The sequence below is a fragment of the Canis lupus genome, chromosome 3 (genome assembly GCF_011100685.1).
Source record: "Canis lupus familiaris isolate Mischka breed German Shepherd chromosome 3, alternate assembly UU_Cfam_GSD_1.0, whole genome shotgun sequence".
Classification (NCBI taxonomy): Eukaryota; Metazoa; Chordata; class Mammalia; order Carnivora; family Canidae; genus Canis; species Canis lupus.
In genome coordinates, this window is record NC_049224.1 from 65,983,915 (window position 1) to 65,997,428 (window position 13,514).

The 13,514-nt window shown below is 39.6% G+C and overlaps 2 long non-coding RNA genes across 24 annotated transcripts in view; both read left to right on the plus strand.

The window, feature by feature from the left end:
• LOC102156687 overlaps positions 1-13,514 on the plus strand; it is a 214,232-nt gene that overhangs the window by 17,119 nt on the left and 183,599 nt on the right. For 21 of the 23 annotated variants that reach the window (XR_005357204.1, XR_005357203.1, XR_005357199.1 and 18 more), the window contains exon 3: positions 7,902-8,075. The exons of the other annotated variants lie outside the window; for them this stretch is intronic. This is a non-coding gene — a long non-coding RNA (uncharacterized LOC102156687). The remainder of the gene's footprint in view (positions 1-7,901; positions 8,076-13,514) is intronic. 23 annotated transcript variants of the gene reach the window in all.
• LOC119871241 lies at positions 2,109-2,839 on the plus strand. Its single transcript, XR_005357224.1, has 2 exons — positions 2,109-2,328; positions 2,523-2,839. It is a non-coding gene; the product is annotated as an uncharacterized LOC119871241 (long non-coding RNA).

The window sequence follows — 13,514 nt, forward strand, 5'->3', positions numbered from 1 at the left end:
ATGAGTCTTCAGAGTTGTTCTTAATTGGGCCAAGATGGCTTGGATGTTTTGTAATTTCACATGTGCCTGTCATTGGATGTGGGGCTCCCAGGAAAGGGTGCCCTTTGACTGGGGTGGGGGGGACATCTCTGCAGCTGAGGCATCTCTGAAGGGTCTGAGGGGATGCAGGTATCTGCACTCAGCACTTCCAGGCTGAGATAGCAAGAGTTCCATTGAAGGGGCATCTGGGCAGTGTCCATCTCATAGGGCATCTAGAGGATATTTGAAGGAGACCAATCCAACATTAATATCTAAGAAAGACATAAAGCAGAGGAATAAGAAACTACTGTAATCAAAGAGATCAACCATAAGGCTATTGTAAAAAACTAGGAATTCCTAAAAACAAAAAAAAATCTACAAATAAGGATAACAGTAGAAACAGAGGGAAAGTTGAGAAGGATTTGCAATGGCAATCAGGAGAATTAATCTCTTCAGAATGAATGCAGGCAATGAGGTCACCAAACACTGGACTTCCTACGTGTCTTCAGTGCATACTTCAGGCTCATTTTCTTGATGGGAAAACTCTCTTAGAATTGATACGACCAGCAGGTACAACACACAGAATATATTTCCTCTTAATGTCTTGTTTTCCTCAATCAGCTCTTGAGGCAGCTTTTTATAATTGTAGAGTAGTGGGTATTGATTTCATATATTGGCTTTGATGAGTCTTCGATGTTTAATTCTGATCAAGGTTTTAGCCTTTCTGAACTCCAGATTCTTGATCTATAGAATGGGAACAATGCTGTCTATCCTCTTCAAGGCTGTTGCAAGGTTAAAAAGGCAATAACATATGTGAAAAGCACTCTACACAGTGACTAATACATAATATTTCTTCAACAGAGTCAGTGTTCTTTTCATGAAAAAAGAGACAAGATGAGACATGAGACATTCTAGACTGCTCTATTGGACTCAATTTTGAGAGAAAATCTTGTGGGAGAATGGTCGTTGCCCAGCTTTTAAGTGCAAAACAATAATATAAAAAAAAAGCTTCTGGTTTTAAACTGAAATAAATACATGAAACATTCATCTTCCAGCTCAGACCTAGCATGTTGAAATCTGCCTGGAGCAAAATTTCATGGCTGAGCTACAGCCCCAGAAAATAACATTCTAAAGTTTGAAGTTCTGCATCAACCTTCACATTCCAGCCCTATTTAAAGTAATATTCTAAGTCTACCATGAAGTGGGATTTGCGTTGAAGTTTTTGTTGAAGGAGAAAAGAAGGCACAGGTAGCAAAGTTTGTGTTGTTTTGCTTTAGTAGCTTCCCATCTGGTGAAAACCAGAAACAATCCCTGATGAAGAATGTAAGAGGAACATTTTGGGTGAACCTCAGTTCTTCAACAGTCTCCTAAGCCCCCCAATTTGTGGAGGCCTCCTGCATATGCAGATGCTGTATATATAACAGAGGGCCCTGAGAGATTTACAGTCACATGGAAAGACTCCATGAAAATGTACTTTCCTCCAACATAACAAGTAGAAGGGACTGAGCTCTGACCAAGGTCATTCATTAGACACTTGGAGCAGAGAGTCTTGGACCTGTGAGTTTTTCATGGGCTTAAATACAAATGTCTGATATTTGAAAAAAAAAATAGCAACTCCAAAGAGCAAAAAGAAAGTTTCAATATAAAAAATGAATAAATGCTAAGTTAAATGTTTATGAAACTTTGCATGATATCAGCTGGCCTAGTGCAACTCAATACACTCATATATATATATGTATATGTATATATATGTACATATATATATGTATATATATGTATATGTGGGCTGGGTTCTCTGGGAAGCTGATTCTAAGGAATAGTTTAATAAGTTGTGTTTATTGATGAGTTCTTAAAATGATGTGGATACATTTTATTTTAATAAAGTATGTAAGAGGCCTCTGAAAACAAAAGTGCCTAGATCCTCCAAAGGTTTAAAAGTGGCCCCTATAGAGGCCACAGAAGGATAATGCCTCCTCCCCCCCCCAGGGAAAGATTCCAAAGAAGGTCAGGCTAGAATTGCATGTTGATTACAAAGTAGGCATTGTGACATGTCACAAATTTCACAACTGAGGAGAGTTCTGGAACCACAGTCAAGTTTATCTGTGTATCAGGCACTTCTGACTACATAGAATGCAGCTCAATGCTTCATGCCTGTGGCAACTGATGCCAATTTTTGGATTGGTAGTAAGCAGGAGTAGGCAGGTGGAGGGTCATTTAACCGACTTCCAATTGTTTTATGATTCTTTTTTGCAAAGGACCTGATTCCCTCAGACTCAGCTGAAAGCAGAAAGAACAGTAACGAAGGGACAGGTCAGTGGACAAGCGGGGTAGCACAATATAAACAGAAACACATGCTGTGTCCAACCTCCCAGAGACGCTGACAGATACTGCTCTGGGGCAAGGCTTTTTCTTTTGTCTTCTTTGAACTTTCACCTGGTTCTGGTGGGAAAGAGAATTAGAATCTGGAACAAGATGTCACCATTCTACTTTTTGTTTTCCTTAAGAATCAGAGAAATCTTGACATATTAAGTTTGCCTGGATGGGATTTCAGAAGATTCAGAAGATTCAGAAGATTTCAGAAGATTTCAGAAGATTCATTTTTGATATGAAGGCCCGGAGGAGTGGTGGTTGAACCTGTAGGAAGGTGGCGTTATGTGCAAGGCAGCAGAGGCCACCTACTCTTCCTCCAGATTCATTTGATCCCTTTAAATGGAGGATATCCTAACTAAACTGGACCTGTGATTGCAGGAAAGCGGCCACAAGTTTACCCCTATCTGGCCCAATTATGAACTTGATGTAACAATAAATATCAAAGTTCCTATTTTTCTGTAGGTGCACATTTATTTACCCATCCTTTTTTTTTTCATATGAAAAAGGGAGCTAAAGGAGTAGCTTCTAATGAGTGCCTACTATGAGCTACATCCTTAGCTAAGCAGCTCCTCTTATATATTACCGTCATTTAATCTCTGTTTCATTCCTACAAAGTAAGTCTTATTGGCCCATTTTTACAGTCAAGGAAATTCAGGCTTGGAGAGGTTAAGAGAATAGCCTAGGTTACAGGATTTTGTCAGAGCCAAGGTTCAAAACCAGGTTTAATGAATTCCTAAGCATTTACTCTTAGGAATAAATGGAATAAACTTAGGAATAAACTCTTTACTCATTTACTCTCTTTCACAGCATGAAATATTGATTTGGAATATTACTGTCTGTCCTCTGTTTTCTGATATAAAAATTGAAACAAGCTATGTTCTAAGAATGTGCCAATTCCCATTGTAAGCGCTAGGAATAAAGAGAGAACTGTCCCTTTGAGTAGAGTTTTTGCACTCCAGGACTCAAACTCTCCTGGGATTATTAATATAGGAACAGCTAACTGTAATGCCAGGTTCAGTGAGCCCCTCAAGTGAGCTGCCTACCTGAGTACATGGACGAACAGAGGAAGAAGCAATTGGTTAGTTCTTAGGGATTTAGGAGTACTTCATGATGGAAATCGTGTTTTGAATTATACCTTAAAGGAACGACCAGGAACTACTAAGCAGACAATGATCAAGAAGGACCTTCTGGGCAGATGGTTCAGGAGCAGAAGGGGCAGGGAGGCTGCCCATGTTGTACACATGGGGGTATGGAGTTAATCAGTTAATCAGGGCAAAGGGTTTTGTAAATGAACTTTATGGCAGAGGGGCTGCAGGGTGGTTTGTAGGCAGGTGCAGTTGTGTAGATTCCCTTCTGTGAGGACAGGGAGAGATGAAGGGATGTGTTCAGAACCTCTTAGCCTTATCAGACACTTGTTCAAAGTTTAGGTCACAATGGAATCATAGGTGAGAATGTGGCTGCTTTCTAGACTCCATCTCTATGGGAAACTAATTCAAAAGTGTCTTTTTTGGACAACCAGAAGGGCCACCTTCTTCTGCACACCAAGGGCAGATTTTGCTGAGAGACCTTGAAGAATTTGTCCTGAACTTTGTACCTCAGCTAGCCCCTTGGTGTGGGATTTGTAGTTCCTCGTAATTCCTCAGCACCAGCCACTGTCTAGATTCTGGGCTTCAACTGGGGATGAGATGGATAAAAAACCTGTATTTTACAGAGATATCCCAACAATACAAAGAAAAGCAAATGAAGGAGAAATTGTGACTGGTAGAAAGTGTGAGGAAGAAAATAAAACACATGGATGTGTCAGAGAATGATGATGGGACAGAGTTTGGGGAATGTTTTTCAGGGAGGTGGTCAAGAGAATTTTAATGTATGCATTAATTTAATTTGGTGATGCAGGTACTCCCTATGAACTGTAAAATATCCCAAAGTATATAATTAAAGCAAAAGGGAGTTGCTTTTTTTCCATTTGATTTTTATTTTATTTTTTAAATTTAAATTCAATTTGCTAACATATTGTATAACACCCAGTGCTCATCCTATCATGTGCCCTCCTTAATGCCCATCACCTAGTTACCCCATACCCCCCACCCAACAACCCTTTGCTATTTCACAGAGTTAAGAGTTGCTTTTTGACTCCTACTCCCCAGTCTTCCTTTCCAGAGACAAAAACCAAAATCAGTTCCTTGTGTATTTTTGTCCCAATATTCTATGCCTGTGAGATCCTGTGTGTCTGTGTGTAAAACAGAGGTGATACTATCCTGTGACACTGCCTGACATATTACATTTTTCACTTTACAATATTTCTTGGAGAACTTCCCATATCAGCAAGATAGTTGCTCCACTTATTTTTTAGCAGGTTTTACAATATTCCAGCATAGGTCCAGCATAGGTCCAGAATACTCACCTCTAATTCTCAAATCCCCAAAGCCCTAAAAACTTAGTTTTACCCTACATTTTGACATTCACACTTATCTAGCAGCAACACTGACTTGAGCTGATATGAAAATATTTATTGTTTTGGTAATTCCACTTGGTTTCATGGAGTATGCTTCAGAAGGATGAATATATTTGGTTGCTGGGCATTGTTCAGGGTCTGCTAGAAATAGGAGCATATATCATACCTGGTTTATATTACTTTACTAAAATAAAAAAAAAATCTCATTCTGAGTCAAAACTGGCCCCAAGAATTCTGGATAATAGGCTGTGGACATTTATCATTTTATTTCAACTGTCCTTATTGATGGACATTTTGTTTTCAGTGTTTGTTCTTACAAATAAAGCTAATAGGGATGTCTGGGTGGTTCAGTGGTTGAGCGTCTGCCTTTGGCTCAGGGTGTGATCCCAGGTCCTGAGACTGAGTCCCTCATTGGGCTCCCTGCAGGGAGCCTGCTTCCCCCTTTGCCTCTTTGTGCCTCTCTGTGTCTCTCATGAATAAATAAAATAAAATCTTTAAACAAAACAAAACAAATAAAGCTAATACATATATGATTTCATGCCTGTGTGGCTTACCCATAAAGTAAGTTCTTGAAAGGGGAATCCCGTGGGCCAAAGTGTTGGAATATTTATAATTTTGCTCAGTTTGACCAAATTGTTCTTGTGCTCCCACCAGCACTGTCTAAGAGTATCAATTTTCTCTGTCTGTGGGCTTTTCATGTCTACAGAGTACAATCAGTCCTCAATCATCCAGTGCTTCATTAGCTGGAACTCTTCATCAGCCAGGGCCACACACTCCTGAATTGATGAGACTTGGTGACAGTGAGACCCACAAGGATTTAATGACAAGAAGAGCAACTGGTGCTTAGCCGTATTTGAGTATCAGGTGGAGTTGACTGTAACCTCATTCTTGGAAAATAGGCAACTAGGTACACTGGATGTGGTTTAATGACAAAGTCATGCGACTCATCTTTTAACCAACAAGCCAGATGCTAGGCAGTGATAACATTGTGGGTCACCAGGTTTGTCTGAAGTGAAATGATTGTGTCATGTATTGTTTCAGCAACTGCAAGGTTGCCCTTGGTCATTGAATTAGAACACAAGTCATTGCTTGTCTTGACAACAAAGCTCACTATTGAAGGAACATAGTTGTAATGGAAGGATCTGGGTTCAAATCCTGCCTTTGCTGCCTAGTAGCTGTGTTAATTTAGGCAAGTCACTTGACTGTCCAGAGATTTGGTTTTCTCACTTGTTTAATTAGAATGATACTCACATAACATTATTATTATTATTATTATTATTATTAGGATTAAGTGAGATGAATGTATTTTAGATACTGGACATGTAGTAGATAGTAAATGGCTGGTTTTAATTTTGAGGTCCTGAACTAAGAGGTTTTACATATCTGTTTTTAAAATCTCACAATAAAATAATAGGCCCACTACATTAGATTGGTTTTAAACATTGAGCAAGGTTTGATATAAATGAATGAGTCCTAGGGAGATAAATCCCTGGGAGAGCAAGGAGATGAAGCATGGCTGACAACTGGTCCAGTCATCTATGGAGCCAGCACTAAATGACCTTGTCTGAAAGTGACCAGGCCTGAGGGTGGGGTTTTCATCATGGTTGTATGTAAACCCAGGACAAGCTTTGGGTGAGATTCAAAGCATGCAGTCTTAGAGAGGAACAGAACCGAGGGGACTTGTCAGGCAAGCTATTTTTGTTATTCTGTTATTCTGGGATGTGTGAATACTTATACTTAGGGCTTCTTATTATTTCTACCTATGATATTTAAATAAATGAGTATAAAACAGGATTATTCTGTCAACTACCCCATTTTTTATAGTGTTGGGCAAACTAAATATAGGGACACCTGGGTGGCTGAATGGTTGGGCATCTGCCTTTGGGTCAGGGCGTGATCCCGAAGTCCTAGGATCAAGTCCCACATCAGGCTTCCTGCATGAAGCCTGCTTCTCCCTCTGCCTGTGTCTCTGCCTGTTTCTCTCTTTCTCTCTGTGCGTCTCTCATGAATAAATAAATAAATATTTTTTAAAAATAACTAAGTATATACTAAATAGCTGGATACCCCACTTTCACAATCCCTGAATCATTCAGTTTGTGATTCTTAAAAAAAAAAATCATTTAGGGCACCTGAGTGGCTCAGTTAGATAAACATCTGACTTTTGATTTCAGCTCAGGTCATGATCTCAGGGTTGTGACATCGAGCCTCACATCAGGTTCTACACTGGTTGTGGAACCTACTTAAGATTCTCTCTCCTTCTGCCCCTTACCCACCACTCCCTACTGCTGGTACTCTCTCTTTAAAAAAAAATACATAAAAATAAAAGCCATGTGTTTTCTTTAAAGAAAAACAAGTATTTATTTTTGAGCACTTGTATTGATTCTTTGCACTACAACTGATGGTAAATGACATTTGTAGATGTCTTCTTTAACCAAGCACTTGAAAGTATAGTGGCTAAGCATGCATTCAGTGGAGTCACGCTGACAAAACTCAAATCCCACACCTGCCACTTACTGGTGGTATTATGGCTTTGGGCAAGTTATATAAACTCTCTGTTTCTCCATTTACTGCTCTGTATAATGAGAATGATAATACTAAAATCAGCCTCAAGGGGTTATTATGAGGATTAAATGCAAACCAGAACAAAACAAAACATGTGAAGCATTTAGAGCAGTACCTAGAGCATGATAAGCCTTTTGTAAATGTTGGATAGTATTATTCATTCCCAAAGTGAGTGTTTACTCTGTGCCCAGAATTGTGTTAAACAGTGAGACACAGGGGTAGTGGCAGTGTTGGTCTGTGATTTAGTTCAAAACTAGCACCCCTGTTTTCTGAGTTTTGAAACAGTGGGGAAGTAGACAAGAGAATCAGCAGATAGAGAACCAAAATGTTAGATTTGTTATTGATAGTCTATTCAGAAGAACATATGTTAGAATGAGATTGGAAATGGTCTTGCTAACTCCTAACTCCTGCCTTGGCCTTGGGGTAGCACAACCTGGTAAGGTTTGAGTCTATAGCCTAAGTCCCCTAGTTTAAATTACTCTTCTCACTACTCCAGATGGGGAAGGGAAGATAAAGACCAAATCTCCAGGGTTTGAGGTTATTGTAGATGAGCTCCACCCAATGGACCAATGATACTGCCAGCAACGAGGTGAATGACTCTACCCCAGAGAGAAGTTAAGGTGTAACAAGAAACCAGAGCATGGAGAAGAGGTCTTCCTATCTGCTAAAGGTAAATGATTTCTGTTAAATTGTGTGAAATTAGGGAAAGGAAGTCTGGCACATCCTCAGAAAATAATAGTAATGTCAAATGATACCTCCTCTAAAAAGACTTTTTATCACCATCATCTGATGTTTTCTTCACAATGATCACATAAACCAAAGGGAAAGAAGAAAACTATCATTAATTGACCACTCACAATTTCTCAGGCAATGCACAAATGCTTTACGTGCTCTCTCTCAGGTCACCTCACCTTCTCAAGGTCAAAGAAGCAGGACTGGAATGCTACACATGCAACTACAGGCATGAGAGGAGAGAGTAGAGGGTTCATGGCAAAACAAACCCCACCCCATATGATTCTTGAGTTTGTATACATGTTCTCTCCAAGATAATTATCATAATTCACATTTGTTTGGTGCTAAGAAATAAGAAAAGGAAAAGAATTTCACACAACTCCTTCTGATACATTAAATTCTTTGATCTTTAAGACAACCCTTTGAAAGAGAATCAGTAATTCAGCATACAATTTTGAATGCTCACTCCATGAAGGGCACAGGGCATGGGCTCTGGGCTGTAATGACAAGCAAAAACAGACACAAACCCTTACTTCGGGGGAAGTTTCAGTCTTTATAGGTGAGAAATGCCATCAAGCAGCTACAGTGATGAATGTAGAAGGACAACTTCTTTGAGTCTGCGAGGGTTCAGAGACATGTCTAGGAAACTGTCTGATAAGGAAAGTGCTGGGGAGTGTATTCCAGGCTGAAGGAATAGTGCATGCCAATGTCCTGTGACTGAAGTCAGAGGAAAGAAAGCCAGCAGGTATGGTTATCTGTCTGCATTTTACAGATGAAAAACAACCTCAGAGCAAGGCATGGGTTACCAACATCACCACAAGTGAGTGGAGGAGCAATACCTAGAATCTTATAATTAACTCTCAAACTCTGTCACAGTGAGGTCTTCCTCCATGCTAAACTTGTCTTAGCAAGAAGAAAAAGCTGGCAGGGGTGCTGTTGGTTAGCTTTTAATTTCAGTGAGAAGGAAGCTCATGGGTGGATTGACTGTTTTGTAATTTCAACAAAGGCACCAAAAGTGTGTAGTGAGAGCTAAATTGTGTTTCCATCACCCCACCTACTTGCCACAAACAACTAATGCACAGTGGTGCCTTCCCAACTTCGTGGCAGCCATATTTCTCTTTGTAATTTCTTTTTCCATTCTTTTCTCAGCTTAGCTTCTCAGAACTTTTCAAAAACCATGAGGAAAACTCCACCTATTAGAAAAAACACAGACTGTGTACTGAAAGGGCAAGGACACACACACACACACACACACACACACAGTGGTGCCTTCATTTATCACTACTTCTTTCCACCTCCACCCCATCCCACCAAACCTGTGTTCTTAGCAGACTTTAATAGGTGGCTGTGAGAATCTGCTAAAGCTAGAACTTTGGTACCTTTCCTCCTCTACAACCATGTTGCACACATGTTTACATGCATTTCTCAGGCCTACTCCTGAGTCTCTCCTTCATTCTCAGTGTCCTTTTAGACTCTCGTCTTCTAACTCCTTGATTTCTTTTTTTGAATGTCAGTCCCTCCTTAGGGGCTTCAACAAGCTCAGTAACTATAAAGAACTGTTGTCTGAGGATAGAAATCTTGCCTGCATTGTGTGCTTATGCCACTTACTAGCTCTGTGAACCTCTAGTCTTTCTGAGCATTAGTTTTATCTTCGAGATATCACCTATTGTTAAGATTTTTTTTAATAGTGATTAAATGAATTAGAACAATCACAGTGGATGATGTGTGAACGACAGTTGCAATTATTAATGAATGTCTCTGAGTCTCATATTCATTGCCTATAAATTAAAGATGTTAGACCTCATGATCTCTGGTGCTTTTTAGGTGACAAGGTCTCTGATTCTTGGTCACTCATCATCCCTTGTGTTCTTCTTCGACTTGTTCCCTCTCTAATTACATCCCAGTCTCTTCCAAACACAATAGGCTTAGCTCAGGGCATTGTGAGGACCAATTCAGTTTATAGATGAGATGGGTGTTGGTAGTGTTTCTTTGCATCAAGAGTGAAATGACCCATGCCAAGGCAGGAACATGGTTTTTGAAACTGTAAGTGCTAAGTCCCTAAGGATGAACATATCTTTAAATTATAGAGCGAGGGGAATAGGTGACCTTTGAGGGGTTGGATCAGAGGAGAGTAGACTATAGGAGCATTTCAGAGTATTAAACACTCCTTTGGGATTTGCTCCCAAATCCCCTCACTGGCCTGCTGGACTGTTTTCAACCTAGGACTCGATTTCATTAGCATCACTGAGGATTCTTTTGGGCCTCCTTACACTGTGCAAAGAAATGAGGATCTCCTAGGAAGGTGGGGCACAGAAACAGAAAGTGAAACAGCTTCAGAGCCAGAGAAATCAGTGTCCTTCCATCCCAGCTGTGCCACTTACCTGCTGTGTGGGCTTTGGCAGATGATTCAACCTTGGTATTCATCATTTTCCTAATTTATACATTTGAGAAAAATATAAGATATGTCTTAGAGTTGCATTGAAGATTACATGATACACTGGCACCAACATGTGCTCACAACAATCATGCAAGATAGGCTTTGTATAACTTGGTATAGTGTTGGCTTAAACACTTAGCAAATGAGAGAAAGCACTATGGTGGGATGATGACCATTATTGGTAATCAAATCTAATTTCTGCCAGGTACCAGCTGTCATTGTAGACAAGTTTCTTAACATCTTTGTGTCTTATTATTTTCATCTGTGAAGTAGGTATAATAAAAGCTATAGTTGTGACAGTGAAATAAATTCATTTATGTAAACAGCTGACATATGGAAAGTATGATATGTGATACCCACTTTTTATAGATCTAAGATAGCAAGACGGTGAATGTAGGTAGATTCTGAATTTGACTTATTAGCTGCAACAATGTCAAAAGTATGGGTCAGAATTGAAATTCCTTGTTTTCCTTTTCATGGCTATAAAATAGCTGCTGCTTGAGCTCCAAGCTTCCAGGTTTCATAAAACACAACCCAAAGCAGGAAGGAAAGAGATGATGGCCCAGGAGCTTTCCCCCTAGTCAGCTATTTTTTTGTTTGTTTTTAAATCCCCAGAAATTCTAGACTCCCCCTTATTTCTTATTGGCTAGAATTGACTAACTGGCAAATGTGAATGAGATTCTATGACATAAACCAGTCATGACCTTCAGGGACTGGGCAAATTGCTTCTGAATCAAATGAAAATCATGCTAGCAGGTAAAAGGGAACATGTTTGTTTGATAGCCAGTGAGCAGTATTGGATCCATTTTTATTTTAGAAATCATGACACAGGATTCCAAGACGTAGAAGTGATCTAGCCATGACCAGATTGGTGGGAGGTGTCAGGTTCTACACTGGAGTGTAGATTCTCTGACTCCAGTTGCTTTACTACATTGCTGCTTATCTACTTCTTTGTTAACAAGAAAGAACAACCAGAAGATATCGTATATTATTTTCAGGTTAAGGCATTATAGACCACTGTTTTAAAAGGTAAATGTGACCTTTTGGAAAATTTGGGACTAGAATCTTCAAGTGTGGATTGTTAGTTCATTTAAGCAGTAATTCCTGGGTAGACACTATCTTCATCTATCCATCCACCCATCCATCAATCTTTGCCTCCTTCTTCCTTTCATCCATTTGTCATTCATCATCTATTCTTCCATCTTTTTATTTATACATCCTTCTATACATCTTCTATCATCTATCTATCTATCTATCTATCTATCTATCTATCTATCTATCTATCATCTCTATCTATCATCTATTTATCTATCTATCATCTATCTATCTATCATCTTCATCATCATCCTTATCATCTGTTTGTCTGATCTATAACTGGTTTTTCCTCTTTCTCCCCTTCTTTCTTTTAATTATTCACCTACTCAGCCATCTATCCCCCACTTACCAACTGCCTCATTGTATTAAGTGTTGGAAAATGTAACAATGAAAAATACCTATTATTTACTCTCAAGAAGTTCACATTCTATTTAACAGGCAGGCATTTCCAATGTATCCAGTACCAAATGGGGCTCCAATCTGTGTGCCCAGTGTCCAGTTTTAAGTGACCTCCTTGGTTGGGTGGACAAGAATTGCTTAGTGTGCTTTTTCCCTGAGACCAGTAAGGCTGTGCAGGTGGCTCAGCACATAGGCCAGGGCCCAGTAGAGCACCCAGTTCTGATGCAGCTGTCTTGAAATTCAGCACACTGTCTTTGGCATGAGCAAAAACTCTTGGAGTTCTTCAGATGTTTTAAAACACCAAGTACATTTTGCAAAGTGTTCTCCCTTGAATATTTAAAATCATGTTTTATTTAAGGGAAATGACTTTCATAAATTTCTGACCCATTTGAGCTTTATATCATTGTAATATTCTTTAAGAGCCAATTCGTGTCCAATAAGGCTTTTCACCTTGTTTAATGACTTTTTAAAATTCTCTTCTCTTGCAATCAAAACTGTATAAGCCAATTCGAATGCCAAAGGGTTCAAGTTCAGTTCAGAGTGCTCAAATCATGAATTCTGAGAGAATTTTAAGTTGGTTAAATGAGTTCTGCTCATCCGTATTCAACTCTGTATTTCTAGCGATTAGCCTAGTGTGGACTCAATGCGGGCCCCACCTGAAGTTGAAAGTAGAGTTTTCACTGAATATTTGAAAATAGTGTAAGCATACCTTGCCTTATGCATATAGGAGATATCCTAGGAAGAGAAACTGGCTTATGTTTCTAATTCTGAGCAACCTAGAAGGTAGAAAGTAAAACCAAGTATCTTTATCTTTATTATGCTATGTTTTGCCATGATCTTATGTAGTCTCTGGAACAGTCCCAGAAGGTAGATATTACCTTCACTTTGCTAATGAGGAAACTCAGGCTCAGAGAAGTTAAGAAATTGACCAAAATCACACAGCCAGGAAATGGCAAAAAAATATTGTTAGGTCTTCTGAACCCAAACTTTGAGGCCTCCTGAGTTTCATTTCCTTCTGTGCCCTACTGGATCCATAAACTCCACTGAGGTATGGCTGAGGTCTTCCTCCTAAGCAATGTGTCAGGTACTTCATATGAGCACATTACTTCACTTAATCTTTGCTGTAACTTCCTTTTACAATTGAAGAAACAGTCTCTGAAATGTACATTACCTGTCCCAAGTTACAGAGCAGGGCCAGGCAGACTTGGATCTGGATCCTGGTTTCAACACTGTATTTGTTCCTGAGGCTGCTATAACAAATGACCACAATCTTGGTGGCTTCAAACAACACAGACTTATTTTCTTACAGTTCTGGAGGCCAGAGGCTGAAATCAAGGAACCAGTAGGTCTGCACTCCCTCTGAAGGCTCTCAGGGAGAATTTCTCCCTTGCCTTTCCCTGCCACTGGCTGCTATTGGCATCACCTGGCTTGTGGCCACTTCTGTCT